Here is a 20,390-nt window from a genome sequence, read left to right on the forward strand (position 1 = left end):
GCAAGGGATGACACCAAAGGGCCCAGGACTCCATCTCCGAAGGGGCCTGACACTGCACGTTCGGAGGGCGAGTGAGCAGGTTGTCCAGGCCAGGTCTGACTCCCTACACTGACTGGAAGAGCACCGCTGAACAGGGCCCCGCCGTGCAGAAGAGCACCGATGAAGAGGGCCCCGCCGTACAGAAGAGCACCGCTGAAGAGGGCCCCGCCGCGAAGACAAGCACCGCTGAAGAGGGCCCCGCCGTGAAGACAAGCACCGCTGAACAGGGCCCCGCCGTGCAGAAGAGCACCGCTGAAGAGTGCCCCGCCGTGCAGACAAGCACTGCTGAAGAGGGCCCCACCGTGAAGACAAGCACCGCTGAACAGGGCCCCGCCGTGCAGAAGAGTACCGCTGAACAGGGCCCCGCCGTGAAGACAAGCACCGCTGAAGAGGGCCCCGCCGTGCAGAAGAGCACCGCTGAACAGGGCCCCACCGTGAAGACAAGCACCGCTGAACAGGGCCCCGCCGTGCAGAAGAGCACCGCTGAACAGGGCCCCGCCGTGAAGACAAGCACCGCTGAAGAGGGCCCCGCCGTGCAGAAGAGCACCGCTGAACAGGGCCCCGCCGTGAAGACAAGCACCGCTGAAGAGGGCCCCGCCGTGAAGACAAGCACCGCTGAAGAGGGCCCCGCCGTGAAGACAAGCACCGCTGAAGAGGGCCCCGCCGTGCAGAAGTACACCGCTGAAGTGGGCCCCGCCGTGAAGACAAGCACCGCTGAAAAGGGCCCCACCGTGAAGACAAGCACCGCTGAACAGGGCCCCGCCGTGCAGAAGAGCACCGCTGAACATGGCCCCGCCGTGAAGACAAGCACCGCTGAAGAGGGCCCCGCCGTGCAGAAGAGCACCGCTGAACAGGGCCCCGCCGTGAAGACAAGCACCGCTGAACAGGGCCCCGCTGTGCAGAAGAGCACCGCTGAACAGGGCCCCGCCGTGAAGACAAGCACCGCTGAAGAGGGCCCCGCCGTGCAGAAGAGCACCGCTGAACAGGGCCCCGCCGTGAAGACAAGCACCGCTGAAGAGGGCCCCGCCGTGAAGACAAGCACCGCTGAAGAGGGCCCCGCCGTGCAGAAGAGCACCGCTGAAGAGGGCCCCGCCGTGAAGACAAGCACCGCTGAAGAGGGCCCCGCCGTGAAGACAAGCACCGCTGAACAGGGCCCCGCCGTGCAGAAGAGCACCGCTGAACAGAGCCCCGCCGTGAAGACAAGCACCGCTGAAGAGGGCCCCGCCGTGCAGAAGAGCACCACTGAACAGGGCCCGCCGTGAAGACAAGCACCGCTGAACAGGGCCCCGCCATGCAGAAGAGCACCGCTGAACAGGGCCCTGCCGTGAAGACAAGCACCGCTGAAGAGGGCCCCGCCGTGCAGAAGAGCACCGCTGAACAGGGCCCCGCCGTGAAGACAAGCACCGCTGAAGAGGGCCCCGCCGTGCAGAAGAGCAGCGCTGAAGAGGGCCCCGCCGTCTCAAGCACCGCTCCGCTGGGCCCCGCCGTCTCAAGCACCGCTCCGCTGGGCCCTTCCTGTCAGGCACCGCTCCGCTGGGCCCCGCCGTCTCAAGCACCGCTCCGCTGGGCCCCGCCGTCTCAAGCACCACTCCGCTGGGCCCTTCCTGTCAAGCACTGCTCCGCTGGGCCCCGCCGTCTCAAGCACCGCTCCGCTGGGCCCTTCCTGTCAGGTACCGCTCCGCTGGGCCCTTCCTGTCAAGCACCGCTCAGCTGGGCCCCGCCGTCTCAAGCACCGCTCCGCTGGGCCTTTCCTGTCAAGCACCGTTCCGCTGGGCCCCGCCGTCTCAAGCACCGCTCCGCTGGGCCCTTCCTGTCAAGCACCGCTCCGCTGGGCCCCGCCGTCTCAAGCACTGCTCCGCTGGGCCCTTCCTGTCAAGCACCGCTCCACTGGGCCCTTCCTGTCAGGCACCGCTCCGCTGGGCCCTTCCTGTCAAGCACCGCTCCGCTGGGCCCCGCCGTCTCAAGCACCGCTCCGCTGGGCCCTTCCTGTCAAGCACCGCTCCGCTGGGCCCCGCCGTGCCCCGCCGTCTCAAGCACCGCTCCGCTGGGCCCTTCCTGTCAAGCACCGCTCCGCTGGGCCCTTCCTGTCAGGCACCGCTCCGCTGGGCCCTTCCTGTCAAGCACCGCTCCGCTGGGCCCCACCGTCTCAAGCACCGCTCCGCTGGGCCCTTCCTGTCAAGCACCGCTCCGCTGGGCCCCGCCGTCTCAAGCACCGCTCCGCTGGGCCCTTCCTGTCAGGCACCGCTCCGCTGGGCCCTTCCTGTCAAGCACCGCTCCGCTGGGCCCCGCCGTCTCAAGCACCGCTCCGCTGGGCCCTTCCTGTCAAGTACCGCTCCGCTGGGCCCTTCCTGTCAGGCACCGCTCTGCTGGGCCCTTCCTGTCAAGCACCGCTCCGCTGGGCCCCGCCGTCTCAAGCACCGCTCCGCTGGGCCTTTCCTGTCAAGCACCGCTCCGCTGGGCCCCGCCGTCTCAAGCACCGCTCCGCTGGGCCCTTCCTGTCAAGCACCGCTCCGCTGGACCCCGCCGTCTCAAGCACCGCTCCGCTGGGCCCCGCCGTCTCAAGCACCGCTCCGCTGGGCCTTTCCTGTCAGGCACGGTTCAGGGTTCACTGTGCCCACCATGCATCCTCCTTGTCCAGTGGGGACATTTATCCACCTGATGGACTGTGGCTTTGCACTCCCCAGGATGGCACAGTGGGCAAGCCACCCACTTGGGAGACTTGAGAGACTGTGGCTTTGCACTCCCCAGGATGGCACAGTGGGCAAGCCACCCACTGTAGAGACTTGAGAGACTGTGGCTTTGCACTCCCCAGGATGGCACAGTGGCCATGGTGGGCCCCTCGTGGATCTGGCGTCGTGGACTCAGGTGCCCCCCCCTTCCCTTCCCCCTGAGGTGCCTGTAGTTTTGTCACCAGATGCCCCTGCAGTGTTCTCTCCAAAGGACTCAGGTCTCCTGTGTGGGCTTTGCCCTTGTTTCGCTACACTTTGGCCCACGGACATGATGGATTCGTAAGATGTGCAGGACTACTTGCTTCAGTTATCCACTGCTGTGTAAATAATTTGTTTATCAGAAGAACGTTTTGATGGATGAAAATACTTTTCTGAGACTATTTTGTTCATAAATATTTATTCTCAATTTGGTTATGTGATTGTATTTTTTACGGGTGTTTGGGTGGTGTCACTGTGACTTGTTGCTCTGCATTGGTGTGTACATCTTGGGGAGGGGGGGTCGCATATGTGTGTGCCCGTAACCTTTCCTCCTCCCCCCCTCCCGTGTGTCGTAGGTGCAGTACTCACCGTTGACGTCTGCGGCGGAGTTCGTACTCGTGGTAGATGAGCAGGTAGACGAGAGCAGGTATGATGTTCAATTCGGGTTCCATGCTGTCCTCCGTCCTCGTGGAGTGCGTAGAGGTGAGCGTTTTCCCGTTCGTAGTCTGTTTCCGCCGTGTTTTTATCGGCGGGGCTCCCGCCCCGGAAAAGGTGGCGGATTGGTGAGTTGTGATAGGGTGGGTGGTACATTGTCTGCCGCCTGCCTGTTGGCGGTGACCGCCGCGCTGTTTGTTTGTCCCGCCGTGGCGGTCGGAGTGTTAAGTTGGCGGTCTCTGTTGGCGGTTCCCGCCAGGGTCAGAATTCCATTTTTCGGACCGCCAGCCTGTTGGCGGGTTGGCCGCCGCTTTATCACCGACCGCCAGGGTCAGAATCACCCCCCAAATGTTTTGAACTTCTCCAAGATTTTCCTAACTGCTTGACCAAGATATCTTAAAAATTAGAGCATTAGGTGGGCTATTTTTTATCCTTCTAAACCAATGTGTGGTAGCCTGGACTCCCTGTACATTGTGCCTAGCTTTGCACACTACAAAGAGGGCCAGCCTCCTACACTTGCTCATGTGTTGCAAATGTCAACCTACACATATCCCCAGACACATGGCAAAGGACAGTGAGCCACATCCTACCTACAGTGGAACTGTGACATTTGGGAGAAGTGATCTGTTGGTGGAAACTAACACCCACCAGAGTAGGTAAAGGAGAATATTTGTACACTAACCAGTCATATGTGCTCCCTGCTGTGCAACTGGACTGAGCCCCTATGTCCCAGCTCCAAAAGAATGAGCACACCAGTCGGAAGCACATGGCCTGCCTACACCAATTTGACACCAGATGATCTGTGACACATTGACACATCCCACATTGTCAGGGGGAACAGTCTGTCCCTCACTCAATCTCCTGGCAAACAGTCAAGCATGAATTTGTCTTGTACTCACCCCCTTGTGGCTGCTGTGCTGCCCTCAAATACCCATCCAAGGTTGGGTAGGCCACTGCCAAAATGCGGGCAATTAGTGGGGTCATGGTGCGATGGCACCCCGCCCTCATTGGGAGGACAGCCCTAGCTGGGCATCTGCAATCTTCCGGTCCTTCATTTCAGGTCCTCCCATCTCTTCCAACAGTGGGTGCTCTGCCGTCCTTGGACCCCCAGGTTCCTCCCCTTCTTGCTGATGGCTCTCCAGTCCCCTTTTTCGGATGGGTATTGACTTGCATGGATACAGATAACAAGATAGCATTCTTAGCTGGACATCCCTGCTTGCAGGGGGCTCAGTAACTGCAGAGGGAGAGGTGTCTAAGACAAGTTCATCCCCTAGCAGTGCCTCCCTTTCAGAGGCTGGCACCAATAAGGGGCCTGGTGTGGAAGCGCCAAAGGAAAGGGTGTGATGTTATTTCCTATCCCTGCTCAGGGTACTGTTAAAATCCCTCAGCACCCCTGTCACTGGAATTGTGTGCCTCCCTCTGTTCCTGCATTTCACAATGGAAATCCCTCTGTAGCTCCTTGATTTCCTTGAGTTCAGTCAGTACCTGCCCATCATGCCTTGAGAAAGTTGGTAGGCACCCAAGACCTGGCTGATCGTACCCTGTCCAGGAGCATCACCAGCCGCCTCTTGCCGCTGGGCCACACCATCAGTCCCATGCACCCTACTCCCACCTGCCTGCACCCTTGGTGCAACCTGCCCCCTTCCACTGGTTCCAGGTCCTTCACTGTCAGGGTTGGCAGGTTGTGAGTCAGGAACCAGGACTGAGGGCACAAGATGTTGCAGACTTTTGTAGAGATGCAGGTCTGGGAGTGACTGGCTGCCTGTGATGTTGAGGCCACAGGACTGGGAGGAGTCGATATGGTCAGGCTGAGGCTGACCGGTGTCATCTGGTCATGTTGCCCGGTTTGGCCAGAACTGTCCTCAATGTCCAGTAACCCAGGAGTGTTTGTTTCACTGATGGCTCCATCCAATGGGATAGTGACAGTCTCCTCTGTGGTGTCGGTAGTTGCAGTACCAGTTGCAGTGACAGCACAACCTGTTAATGTGGAGAGACAATGTTAGTGGTTGTATTGTAACATCCACCTCCAATAGTTGATAGAGACGTTGGGCCAGGGCCATGTTCACATTGTATTCGCTGACTTCCCTTATGTAACATCTACACATATTGTCATTTGTAGTGAGCTGACATTGTAGCCACTTACCAGTTCTTATTCAGTGCCCTAGCCTAAGACTGTTTGGAATCCTTAGCTGTTGGAGGGATGGTAATAGACTTATGTCTTGCCAGCAGCGTAGGCAGGACATTGGCTGGGCAGGATGTTGTTTGAGTCATCCTGAAAGCTATTTGTTTGTCATGCAGGCATTGTCAGAACCTTGGATGATATGTGATAGTTGTCATCTTGTGGTCAGTGCATTGAGGATGTGACTGCTGCCAATGCCATACAGCAGACACATTTTGGGGCCTTTGCTCTGTGTAGTAAGTTATTTCCAGACAAGATGAGCTGTCCTTCCTGTCTATACTATTTTCCTCTTGGCAAATGAGTTCTATATGGATCTGGGTGTGTTGCCACATCCCAGGGTGTACCGTGACCTGTATCCTTGTCCCTCCTATGTGTATCACGTTCATTGTGGGTTCAGGGACTGGTGCACAATATCATATGGACAGTACTGGGGTCGCATTGCCTGGTCCTCCTTGAACTTATTCAGATATTACGCTTATCACAGCTCACGGTTTACATTGTCCGTCCTCTGATTTGAGTGGACTTTCATAACAAGTATACTAACAGGGATATTTAACCAAATGCAGAGTGGACTGGGTAATTAGATTCGGTAGACAGAGGCTACTGGCCTCAGCAGTCATGTGACTCCCTGTACTATTTAGTTGGTATTTTGACAGGTATACAGTGTACTGTTGATTGGAGTGTGAGTAAGGAATCCTCGTATGAGTGACTGATTAGAGGAAGAATGGCCGTAGTAGCAGAGAACACAGTTGTCACTGAGTGTAGTGAGTGTCCCAGTGTCTCCTGGCCTTAGCATTCCTGCCATTGCCTGCCCTACTCACAAACTATTTAGTTGAGATCTCCTCAAGTGGGTACACTGCAATGGGGAGTTGACAAGCAAGGTATTTTTATGCTACATTTTTCTGGTTTTAGTGATAATAGAACAGTCCCTGCTGGGACTTGTAGTGTTGTCAATCTCTGTACTACACCCACTATACAAAGATGTTGTTCCCCCTACTGAGTCTACTTGATATGTTGGGGACCAGACAGGGGTCTATTGACAGGTGAAATCAGAACTCTTGAGTGAGATGACATTGCAAATGGCAAGAGGTGATCAGTGAACATGCATGGCAATACATTTTGGTGTCATTTGTGTTATTGTGACTTACCAGAATTGACTCCCCCAGGTATTCCCGTCAAGCCCTCAGGATGCAGAATGGCCACAACCTTCTTCTCCCATGATGTTAGTTGTGGGAGGGGGGGCACCGCCAGTCTTCAGGACCGCAATGTGGTGCCTGGACGTAATGGAACAAACCTTTCCCCTGAGGTATTCCATTCTTCCTGATGTCGTCCCTTTGTTATGCCATTAATTGTGTTTGACCACTGACTTTGTGTTTCACCACTGCGCATATTAGTTGTTCAATGTTCATCAGTAGCACATTACATTTGGTATTTAGGTTAGCTGCCTATTGGCTTTAACGTGGCATTAGACATTACATTCTGTATTGAGTTTAGCTGCCTATTGGTTTTATCATGGAGTTCGACATTGCATTTGAGACATTGCAGATGAGCTGTGTTTTTCCACATGGTAGACTGTATTTCGAATTCTCACTGAGCCCTAGCATGATAAGAGAGCGTATATTTTGTGTTTTTCCCTCTGCTCAACCCTGGGAACGAACGAGCTTTGGAGACTTGGCCACTCTCCAACTCTTGTTCTGTTCCCACTCTGATGTACAGTAGCCAGCATGTTTTGACTATTCGAGGAAAGAGCCTGTTAGCAGGCGTTTTCATTATAAGGGGTGTCCCTAACTCATCATCTGTGAAACTGAGATTTTTCTGTGGTGACATGGTGGTGGAAAACTATAAAAAGTATATGATTGTTAGGAGTTGTGCAATGAGGAGGTGACAGGGAGTAAATGAAGTGTAGAGGTGCAAATATGTGGGGTGTGGGTTTGTTTAGGGTGTGGGATATGTGCTTAGTGCAAGTTGAAGAGGTGCCTAATCTATGGTTTATGAAGTTTTGGGCAGTTCTCTGGCTTGTGCTCAGCGTGGAGATGCTAAGGATTGTGGTGTGTGAAGGGGTACGCTTTATAGTGTGTTTTGTAGGTGTGTCGAGTGTGTGGATGTGTCAGCTGTGTTGTTTTCAAATGCATCTAATGTGGTGTTGTGTATTACTGTGGTGACGGCCGACCACCGCAGTTCATACTGCCATTGGAACACTGCCAGAGCAAGACCTCCATTGTGATTTGCGACTTGTAATAGGCTTAGTGGTTGGTTCACTGGCTGACGGTGCCAGTGATCGGACCACCTATTTCTCACCCTCCAGAGCCCTGGCAGGGTCAGATTTTTGGCTGGCTGCCTGTGTTACTCATAATACGGCAGTCTGGAAGAACGTAGGTCCAGTGCTCACTGTGCTACTGGATTCAAGCTAATCTGGCTGATGAAGGGTGATACCCTGAAACCAGTCCCAGGATGCTTTTTTCCAGTCCAAGGAGGGACTGGCCTGACAGTCCAGGCTGGACTGTTCCCATAGGGAACAGGGTCAACTGATTTGCATATGGCGGGGTCCAAACAAGGGTGGCATGGTGAGCAAAGGAACAATGGATTAAATCCAGATCTGTGACTGGGGATGAGTGTTTGAAAAGTTTCAGCACTCTGTCCATTGTCCTTTTGTGTTACTGAACTTAGGTACCTGCTGTGATTGTACATATTTGCATTGTTAAGGACTTTGCACTTGATAATAAAGTACTGCATTTTATCTTGATCACATGTATTTGCACATTCTAATTTTTTAGCAACTCTTGTGATGGTACATTGCACTTTATTTGTCATCTACATGTGTTAATTCTCCAGATTTAGGCTGTTTGCTGGTTATGCCTGTTGAACTTTGCAAATCTACTCATTTGGATGAAACAATTACGTTTGTTATCGTAGCTATATTTTTCAAAATACTTTTTATTGGGAATGTTTTTATATTTTATTTTATACTTTTTTGGGTGTAATGTCTGATGACCATTTGTGGATCTCAGCTGAGTTCCAAAACATAATAAATACAAATTGAAAAATTAACTGACTTATTCTCAGGGTTAATGGTTTCATTATGCTCACCGGATTTTATAGTATGTGGCATGTGTACTGGTAATGTACTACATGGATTTGGCAGATTGCCTCTCTTGCCAGAGGAACCAAGGCCCAGATTTAAGAAAAGTACTACTTCTTGTCATGAAGCAACACTTTTCTTGCGGCCCATTGCGTCCCCTAACACCACCATGTGTGTGCTATATTTTACAGACAGCGTACCATGATGGATGTTAAGGACAATATCATCATAATTTTTTATGCTATTATTGCACTTTACAGGATTAGCCCCAAAGATGTTGCCACTAATCCTGCAAAGTACATAGAGGCCCATTAAAAATAAGAGTGTGCCTCCTTTTAACGTCTGCTCTCTGCATGAATTATCTAGTCTCAGGATTTTTACATTTTTTCAAAGTTAAGATGACATAAAGAGCAGGTGCATCAACATAAAATTTTTGTTTTTCTTCTGCTGGTAAGATTTGGCTATCTTCACAATTTCTTCCTGTGCGTACATTGGCACTTTTTCTTTCCATTCTATATCATTTTCCAGGTTAACCCTGCAGCTTTTTTTTACGTTAAGTTCCCTTACACTACAAGAGTTAATTTTATTTTCAAAGCTTTACAAATGAAACATTACGTTTCAGGTCCATTCTAATCATTCAAATTCAGAAGAACTGGCTGTTATGGGACAAGGTTCAAGAAACCTCATGCTCAAATGTTTCAGGACCATCCCCAATTTTTGATACATTTCAAAGATTATCCACTTTCACAGATGATGCTTCTGTCTAAGCCCTCTTACCCTTAATAGTTTGTCATGTTTTTTTCTGGTGGCATCCGGATAAACCTGGGGGATAAAGTGAGAGGCATACTGTTCCACCTCAGAGTTAGATACATTGGAGGCAATAACAAGATCTCTTGAGCTTGGGTTTTTCAAAAAGAGGACAGTATATCCTTTATTCATGATGGTGAGTTCCTTTAGGCCCACCTTTCTCAAGAGAAAGACAGCATGACTTGGATTCTTGTTCTGTCTGAGCTATGATTAGTTTCCCTTTGCCCCGCCTTATCAGTCATGATTGACCACAGGTTTTACTACAAGTGAGGCCTGGTTGGAAGATATGCTTGGTAGGAAAAATAAGCTTGAAAGATGTCATATATGGGAGTTCTTCTTCCATATCCTGCTATTTTTTGGAAACTGTTCTCTTGGAATACTAGGAGTGACTAGACCTTCATCTATGTCTGTGCCAGATTTTGGGATATAATTTCCAACTTTGAGTAAATATAAGGGGGGTTTGCCAGAGAAGAACGCCTCACAAGATATACTGTTAGAAAATGGGTTACATATTGATGGGGTGAAACCCTACTCAAGCAGTAACCACAATCCTTGTTAGGGTGAAGTTACAAGCAAACCCCTATTTAACCTATGCACTATCTTTGGGTAGCTTTGCAGAGAGGATCCATGCTTAACTTAGAGGCAATATGTAAAGTAGTTATGTAGCTCTTGAAACAGTAATAAAGTGAAAATACAACACAAGAATTAGAATCAGAAAAAGAATGCATGTTTTAATAGATGCATCAAGAACATTCCATCAGTAGTACAGGAAGCAGAGATATGCAGTTTTAAAGATTTCAGTGAATATATTGCTAAAAGCACAAAATGCTAAACTATTATTCCTTGTTAGGAATGGCCCTTATGGCAGGGTTACCACCAAACGTTTGCCTTTCTCCTCCTCTTTTTCTGACATTGTGTTTGTTGGCCTCAAGACTCTGAGCACTTAACCACTGCTGACTAGTGCTAAAGCGCACGTGCCTCTCCCCTACATATGGTAGCATTGGTAGCAAAAAAAATTGATTTAGGCCCAGATCGCTGTACTGAGGGTGAATGTTTGACATTGTTCAGCATTTCATCCATCACTTGTTCTTTTTACATTTATTACCCTACGTGGGAAGGGTATGCGCAGATGTGGGTCCCTTGCTCCCCATGCCACTAGAGTCAAGATAGCTTGGGTGATGAAGGGTGAGACCCTGAAACTGGTCCCAGGATGCTTGTTTCCAGTCCAGGGAGGACGTGGCTTGGCAGTTCGGGCTGGACTGTTCCCACGTAGAGCAGGGTGAAGACTGATTTGAATATGGATGGGTCCAAGTTGGAGTGACATGTGTAGCAAAACAACAATGGATTTAGGTCCAGATTTCTGTACGGGGATGAATGCTTGACATTGTGCAGTATTTTGTCCATCACTTGCCCTTTTTGCAGCATTAGTATATACACAAGTGGCATATTTAATTTACTTATAAGTCCCTTGTAAAGTGGTATTCCGTATACTGAGGGCCTGTAGATTAAATGCTACAAGTGGGCTGTAGGAAAGTCCTCCTTTTTGCCCTGGTCACCCCCACACTTTTTGGACAGGTACTGGTGGCTACTGACTCTTGGCTGTGCCCTGTGTACTGCTTACCAGTCCCAGGGCCAATGCTCTGTGTAAAGTGGAAATGCAAATTTGGCTAATTATAACTGGCAAACTTAACCTACCTATAAGTCCCTAGTATATGGTAGGGCATGGAGGTTTAGGGACCCCAGCATAGGTAGTGCCCCCATAGGTGCACTGCTGAGGTGCCCAGTGTCATTTCCAAGGCAGGCCTGCCTTTCTGGCTGCTTTTAAATTAAAGTTACATGCAAATTCGACTTTGGAATTAAAAGTAGTTCCAAAGTCCTAAACTACCTTATTTATACATATAATTCACCCCTAAGATGTGCCCTATGTGCCCCTAGGGCTGGGTGCCATGTAACTATTAGCAGGGACCTTATAAAAATAGTTTTATAAGCCCTGGTGAGGTAAAACAGCCAAATTATGTTTTCCCTCATTGTAGTAAATGGCTTCCATAGGCTAGAACGGGGAGACTTTATTTTAATTTTAAAGGTCCCCTTAAATGACAGATACAAAGAGTTTGGTATCACATTAATTGTTATAATAAATCCCACAACTTCCAGTTGTTGGATTTAATATAACTTGTTCAGGTAAAGAGTTTTAAACGTTACCTAAAAAGTTGGCAACTTCAGCCCTGCAGTGCTTTTGCTGCTGTGCTCTGACTGGCCAGCCTCTGGCAGCCTGGCCAGGCTGCTTGATGAGGTGTGAAGTGGCCTGGCTTCACACAAAGAGATGTGCCTGTGGGAGGAGAACTCCCCTCAGCAGATGGTGAGGCAGGAAGGGGGAGGGCTGCCAAACTGGTCTTCAAAGGCAGAGAAGGGCATTTGGAGCAACCCAGCAACACCCCCACATCCTGCAAACCCAGACAAGTAGGTGCCCCCTTGATTAGATTAGGAGAGGGGTGTGTTTAAGATTTTGAGCCAAACCAGTGGGTGGGCTCAGCCAGATGTAACCTCCAAAAGTCACTTTCAGCCATGATGGATCTTTGAGGAATGTTGCTCCCTGGGATTGATTTTTGCCACACTTCCCAGGAAGTGGTCATCACAGAGGGAAGGACCCTGCACCTGATTGGAGAACCAGGACCCCCCTGTTTTTCACCCAGGAGCAGGGATAAAATTGCACACTTGGGCTCCACCACAAGAATGACTTTGCCTGGCTTCAACTGGTTCAAGGAGGGACTCCCTGTTTGCTACAGGTGAAAATTGCTAACCAGAGTCCCCTGTACCAACTCCTGAAGAAATCAACCAGCTGACCACTGTCCAGTGGCCAAAAAGGAGTTTGCACCAGGCGCATTCTGGGAGTTGTAGTCCACACCCCCAAGGATCATCTCTGAGCTTCTGGAACCTTGGGGTGAGCTGTGGACCCCAAAAGAACCTTAAAGGAACATCTGGGAGAAGATCCAGAAGCTTGGAGAAGTTTGGAGAACTTTTGAAAAAAAGCTCCATAGAGGGACCGACCCGCCACAGCAACTCTAGCCAGCGTGCCTCAACCGCGACCCGGCCTGATTTGCAGGTTCGTCCCAGTGAAGAAAATCTCCAAAAAAAGAGACTAAGTCCGAACGTAGGAAGTTGACCGGGACCTCCCGCCAGCGTATTCGAGGAGGGCTCCAAGGACGTCGGATCAAGATCCAGGTTTGCCCCAGTCGAAGGATTTTCACCTCGAAAAATTGACTAAGTCCGAAGGTAAAAATCTCTACCGAGGGCTCCCGCGACGCTTATCCGGAGAAGGGTTCCAGGAGGTTGGATTGGACTGGCAGGTTCGTCCCGCTGAAGAACATTTTCAGAAAAACGACTAAGTCAGAAGGTAAACTTTTGACTGAGGTTTCCCGCGGGCTGTAGCCGAGCTGGGCTTCTTTGCTGTCAGCCTTAAACTTTGACTTTGCCCCGGTCGAGGTGCAACCACATGACCCGATTGGCGCTTTTTGTTTCTAGGTGCTAGAAAACAATAATTCTTTAAAAAATCATATCTCTGGTTCCCCTTATCCGATATTATTCGTTTTTGTGTCAGTTTAAAGATATAAATAGAATCTATTTTTATAAATTGGTTTTGGATTTTTAAACTGTTTCCTGTGTTTTATTTAATTACTGTTTTGTGATATTTTAATGCTTTACACTCTGTCTCCTAAGTTAAGCCTTGTTGCTCGATGCTAATCTACCAAGGGTTGAGCTGGGTTTAATTTACTGAGACCTAACTGGACCTAAGTGGAGGTTAGTGGCCTATTGCTAAGTGTAGGTACTTATCTGCCCTTACCCATAACCCATTTTCCAACATGGGCCTGCAGCATAGATTGTGCCACCCACTTAAGTAGCCCTTAAACATGTCTGAGGCTACCACTGCAGAGGCCTGTGTGTACAGTTTCACTGTCACTTCGACTTGGCATCTAAAACCACTTGCCAACCATCAAACCCCCCTTTTATTAAATATAAGTCACCCCTCAGGAAGTCTCTTGGTAGCTCATAGGGCAGGGTGCTATGTAAGTAAAAGGTAGGACAAGTATATGTTGTTTTACATGTCCCGGCAGTGAAAAACTCCGAAAGTCATTTTTCAGTACTTTGAGGCCTACTTGTCTCATAGGCTAGCATTGGGAATTTCTTAATATGCCTTTAAGTTGTAATTCCTGATTGGAAAGGAATAGCTGAATTATGTTTCATATCTTTGGAATGGTAATGATAATTCCTGTTTACGGGTAACGTTGGATTTAACATTACTATTTGAGAAATGTAACTTTTAGAAAGTGTAAATAGAACAGATGATAGAAAGAATGCAGAACAAATCAAACATTTACTCTCAGTCACTGATGTCAATAGGCAGTGTTCTCTGTCCCATAAAAAAGGGCTAATTAACTCAACTGATATTCTGGAGCCAGGGCTGGGATGAAAGGGGGACACGTGCACTGCAAGGAGCTGCTTTGAAGCCACCCCCACTTCAAAGGCACATTCAAAGGCACATTTGGTTATACATACTGGGGCTCTGACCCCACCAATTTAGTTCACTACTGGACCTTGGAATGACTCTCCTGGAGTAAAGACTGCTCTGCTGTAAGAAGGAGTGCCACTCTACCTGGACTAATTGTTCTAAGGAACTGCTTCTCTGCTTAGCTGAGCTGCCCTGCTGCCTGCTGATCCCTGCCCTGGCTTGCTCCCTGTTCTTCTGCAGTCTCAAGGGCATGAAAGCCTGCCTTCAACTCACCCTGTGCTGCTGGACTCTGCCATATGTGAGTCCTACCCTGGCTTGAGCTGCCCCCTCCAGTCCTGGGCCTCAGAAGTGGAGTTTGCAGCTGATTTCTGCTAAACAACAATGCATTATCAGCATTGTGCTGGACAAAACGGACACATCGTCCGTTCCTGTATGACAATAGCAGATCCACATCCTGCTTGGTCTGACGACAACACTCTGTGCCCTCAATGGTGTTGCATCACATTCACCTCAACAGAGTTCGACACCGAGGTGGGACCCAACTGTGAAGCTCGATGATGATGTAGTAACCAAACTGCAGAGAAAGATAGACAAATTGCCTTCTCATTTGTTCCTTGATGTTGATGCTTGGTCCACCTAGGGTTCTTTTTGATTGGCCTCTACGTGGGTTCTGTAGCAGGCCTCGCTCCATCGCAGATTTGCGTCAGTCTCTCGTGACCTCAAGTAACCTTTTGCCCACTAGTGACTTCTAAACATTATTTTTAGTTTATTCTTTAAAAAATCATATCTCTACTTCTACTGATTGAATATTTGTGGGTTTGGTCTTATTTTACTCAGATAAATATTCACTATCCTTCTAAACCAGTGTAGAGTCATTTTGTGGTCTTTCCATTGTGCTACTGTGTGTGAGTGTATGTGTGTTTGTGTGCTGGACAAATACTTTACTCATTGCCTCTTTAATTCAGCCTTCCTGCTCCATGCCAAGCTACCAGAGAGTGAGCACAGGTTGTCTCTAAGTGTATATCTAGCTTACCTTGACTAGAAGTGATGGTTCCTGCTTGTACAGGGTGCATACTCTGACAACCAGTACCCCCAGTTCTAAAATTCCTTATTCAATGTCTAAGCATGTGTGGAAGAGGTTGGGTGTTGGTTCTAATGAATACATGCTCACACCAGACCAATTCATAATTATTCCTTGCCTTACAAATGTAAGTAATATGTGCTGTACCTGTTTTGAACAAGTAGAATTCCAACACTGTAATTTGTTCATCATCCATCTATAATGTCAATATCATTTTGTTCTTCATTTTTTCTCTTTGACATTCCTTACCATTATATGAATGATCCTTTCCTTGTGAATCTTTTTCTTTTGGTGAAGTTCCCTCTTCCTAATATCTATATCATTGGTTTCTACAGCCTAGTAATTTGCATTTAGTTATGTAATGCTTTTTTATTTGATGGGAGGAGGATGTGTTGGGTATGGCTGGTTAGAATATGGTGGGTGGAATCGTTTGTTTGCTGAGGGTTCTAGGGTTCTTAAGATGGCAGTTGCTGTATTGAACCTGATGTCATTGTCATATAGTATTTTTTTCTCCTTATCTTTCAAGCATCTTCATCTTTTCACCTTTGTAATAATATACTAGACTGTGTGAACATCTCTTGATTCAACTGCCCCAATTGGATCCTGCCATCTGCAGTATTCTCACTCTGTCTTCTGATTCAACAATTCGTCAAAACCTTTCCTCTTTGCTGTTATGTCCTCTCAGATGCTGCTTTGTGTGGCTGCCAACAATGATGCCTTAGCTAGTTTTGAGTCTCTATCAAACCAGTGGTGTTGGTGGAATTCAGTGCCTTTCTGAGTGAGGATGAATCAGTGAGCTGAAGGACCAAGCATACAAATAAATACAGCTGTACGCAATTTTATACATTGAGATGACTCCCATGCTGTAACCATTGCTATCACAAGTTGACTGTTATAAAGTTAGTTATGAGGATAAGATGGTTCCCGTCACAACCTCATTCCACTTCAGTCTTGTTTGGTCACTAGACGCACACATGGTATCCTTTGCAACAAGTTGATGAGGGTTTAAAGGCTGACCTTGAAAAATAAAATAATTCAGGGATTATGGTTCCTTGCAGGCCACCCTTGGATTGATAATGTACTTCAACCAGCATGACTCAACATTATATAGAAGACTATTCTTTTATATAATCCATTGTTAAATGTGTGCTGCTTCACGAGATCTGATTTGGACCTGCCATTGCAAGTTAAATCATTGTGTTAGAATTAACAGGGTTAGTTGTCATCCTTTTCCAGAATATTGTTTGTATTTCCCTGCCTAGTATTTGAGGGATGTCTCAAGACTGATCCTCTCAATAAGGAATTGTTGTGTAACCACTTGTTCGATCAATCAATAAATTTTTGTAAAATGTGGCTACTCACCCATGAGGGACTCAAGGCGCTTGGGTGGAGGGGAGGGAGGAGCCTTAACCGAAGAGCCATGTCTTGAGGTTCTTCCTGAAGATGGTGAGCAATGGGCTTTGTCGGAGGTATAGGGGCAGGTTGTTCCAACTCTTTGCTGCAATGTAGGTGAAGGATCATCCTCCTGGTGTTTTTTTTTTCAATGCGAGGGATAGTGGCCAGAGCCAGTTGAGCCGAGGGATCTGGCGGGGGTGTGAAAGGAGACACAGTGGTTCAGGTAGGCTGGTCCGACATTAGGTATGGCTTTTTACATGTGGGAAAGTAGCTTGAAGGTGATTTGCTTTTTTATCAGGAGCCATTGGAGGGTCCTCAGGTAATGCAAGATATGTTCTTGGCGTGGGAGGTTAAGGACAAGTTTGGCTGCGATTTTCTGGATAAGTTGCAGTTTTTGATGTTTCTCGTTGTGGTGCCGGTGTGGGGAGCATTGGCATAGTAAAGCTTGCTTGTAACTAAGGCGTGGATGACTGTCCTGCGGCAGTCTGCTGGGTTCCAATTGGAAATTGTCCAGAGTTGGCAGAGGGTGTACCAGCAGGAGGAGATGGCTGAGTTTACCTGTTGGGTCATAGATAGGGAGGAGTTGAGGATGATGCCTAGGTTGCGGGCTTGGTCAGTCAGAAAGGCGGGATGCTGAGAGATGTGGGCCTCCAGGAGTCCTCCCATGCTGAGGTGGCCTTTCTGAAAATGATGAGCTCTGTCTTGTCAGAGTGAGTTGAGCTTGAGGCAGCTTTCTCTTATCCAGGTGGAAACGGCTTCCAATCCTGAGTGGAAATTCCTTTTGGCTGTGTCTGGGTCTTCAGTGAGGGAAATGATGAGTTGTATGTCATCGGCGTATGACACGATGTTCATTCTGTGGCTTCTGATGATGGCTGTGATAGGGGTCAGTTGGCACGAAAGTGGTATTAAAGTCATTGGTTATCACCACAGCATGCCTGTTTTTGCCACCCCTTTAATTCTGAATGCAAGTGTAGCCTAGCATCAAGGACATCTAGGAAAGGTGATTCAACTGTGTATTTTCAATTCCTATTGCAAACATTAGAAATCTTTAATTACCTCCCTGATTTTAACGTTAAGAGCAGATGTTGAATGTTTAATGGTAACATTTAATTTCTCTGGTACTGCAATTCAAGATAATAAGGCCCATATTTATACTTTTTAATGCAAAACTGTGTTTCTGCAGTTTTGCGTCAAAAAGTATAGCGCTGGCCTGCGCCATTCCAGGATGCCAGCCGAGTGCCAAATTTATGGAATGGCGCAATCCGGCGCAAAGGGTGGGCTAGCGTAAAAAACAAAGACATTAGCTGGGTGGGGTTGGCGGTATGGAAGAAGGGGTGTTTGCACCAAAAAATGACATTAGGCTAGTCAGAGGCAAAAGAAATGCCTCGAACCAGCCTAGTGTCATTTTCTGACACAAAACCATCCCTACCAGGCAAAAAAAATGCCTTGAACCAGCCTAGTGTCATTTTCTGATGTGAAACCATCCATACCACATGACTCCTGTCTTAGAAAAGACAGGAGTCATGCCCACCACCCCAATGGCCAGCACAGGGGACAAGGGTCCCCTCGGCATAACCACTGCACCCTGTGCCATGCAGGGGGCCCCAAGTTGGACCACCGATGGCATTTTAATTAAAAAAAATAAAATACTTACCTATACTTACCCTATTTAGCTAAGATAGGGTCCCTTATCCCACGGTGTCCCTCTGGTGTGGGTGGAGGTGTTCCTGGGGCTTGAGGAGGGCACCAGTGGACCCATTCCATGTTGTTCAACCATGGAAATGGGTCCACAGGTCCCCTAACACCTGGTCTGACCCAGGAATTAAATAATGGTGTAAAACAAGCTTTGCACCATTATTTAACATCTCCTCCCACCCACATGGGGGATAAATATAGGGCTATGGAGTTAGCACAGTTTTTTAGAAGGGAACAACTACCTTGCATCTCATTGACACAAGGTAGGTTCACACATCTGACAAATGGTGCAAACTTCAATATTTTGACATTAGACAGGCCTAGCATCAAAATATAAAAGTGCAATTAGTTTTGAGCCGTATTTTACTAAAACAATGATGCAAATTCTGTGCAAATAGAGTATAAATATGCCCCTAAGGTGCATATTTATACTCTGTTTGTACCAAATTAGTGTCAGTTTTTTAAAACTTTAATTCGGTGCAAAACTAACTCCATAATTATACTTTGGCTCTAGACCCGTCTAGCACCAAATGTATGGAGTTAAAGTCATTTTTTGGATGTGGAAACCTACTTTGCCTTAATGAGATGCAAGGTAGGCGTTCCCGTGCAAAAAATAACTCTATGGCCTTCACGCCATATTTATACTCCCGTGCAAAAGTGGTGCACAGGAGAGAGGAGGGGTCAAAAAATGGGGCAAAGCTTACTTTGACCCATTTTTTAACGCCTAGGTCAGGGCAGGTGTTAGGGGACAGGTGCCCTCCCCAGGGACATCCCCACCCACATCAGAGGGACAGCAGAGGATGGGGAACCCATCCCAGGTAGGCACAGGTAAGTACAGGTAAGTATTTTATTTTTTCAAGTGCCATAGGGGGCCCTGAAATGGGCCTCCATACATGACCCAGGGTGCAATGGCCATGCCCAGGGAACCCTGGTTCCCTGTGCTTGCATTGGGGTGGTGGGTATGACTTCTGCCTTTTCTAAGAAAGGAGTCATGTGGTATGGATGGTTTTGCATCAGAAAATGACTCTAGGCAGGTTAGAGTCTTTTTTTTTTTTACTATAACCTGCCTGATGTTATTTTTTGGTGCAAAACCCTCCTCTTCCATACCGCCGGCACCATCCGACTACCGTCATTTTTTTCCCACTAGCCTACCCTTTGCACCGGCTTGCACCATTCCATAAATATGGTGCCTGGCTGGTGCACAGAAATGGTGCAAGCCGGTGCTAAACATTTTGGTGCAAAACTTTGTTACTGCAGTTTTGCCCCAAAAAGTATAAATAAGGGACTAAGGCCCTCATTATGACATTGGTGGTAAGTCCCGCTTACTGCTGCAAACATTCTTCAGCCGCCGCGGTTTACGGCTACCCATATTATGACCCACACATAGCAATCTGTCACTATACAGCCACACACACAAGTACGTAAGCCCAAAGGTCAGTGATTAACTGGCAGTACCAAAACCCACACTGTTACGCCAACAGAACTACGCCTAAAGCATTATATCCCACGAATCACCACAGCGGGCATTCAACCACGGTAAACCATTGGCGGTACATACCGCCACGCTCAAAATACACATACTCAAACAAAGCAACACTACATTCGACAATTCAAACTACAATCAACTGACACACATACACACACCCACACCACTATAAAACACACACATACTACCCACAACCCTTTACGACTCAAACAAATTGACAACTGAGAGAAAGACACACCAAGAGCACCCACAGAACCAGAGCCACAGAACACCATCACCCATACACCATCCACGCACCTTACAGCACACACCCCAATATATCACCCCACACACCCTCACCCACACCACACACACTACACCCATGGCACCAAAAAGACACCCCAGATTCTCTGAGGAAGAGCTAAACGTCATGGTGGAGGGAATCATCTGGGTAGAGCCACAGCTATTCAGAGCACAGGTGCAGCAGACATCCCTTGCAAGGAAGTTGGAGCTATGGAGGAGAATTGTGGACAGGGTCAACTCCGTGGGGCAGCACCCCAGACAAAGGGATGAAATCAGGAAGAGGTGGAATGACCTACGGGGGAAGGTGTGTTCTGTGGTTGCAAGACACCGGTTGCTGTACAGAGGACTAGCGGTGGACCCTCACCTCCTCCCCCACAACTAACAACATGGGAGGAGCAAGTCTTGGCAATACTGTATCCTGAGGACCTGGCAAGAGTAGCAGGAGGACTGGACTCTGGTAAGTCAACTCTCTATTACT

Source organism: Pleurodeles waltl, chromosome 1_1 (genome assembly GCF_031143425.1).
Source record: "Pleurodeles waltl isolate 20211129_DDA chromosome 1_1, aPleWal1.hap1.20221129, whole genome shotgun sequence".
Lineage (NCBI taxonomy): Eukaryota > Metazoa > Chordata > Amphibia > Caudata > Salamandridae > Pleurodeles > Pleurodeles waltl.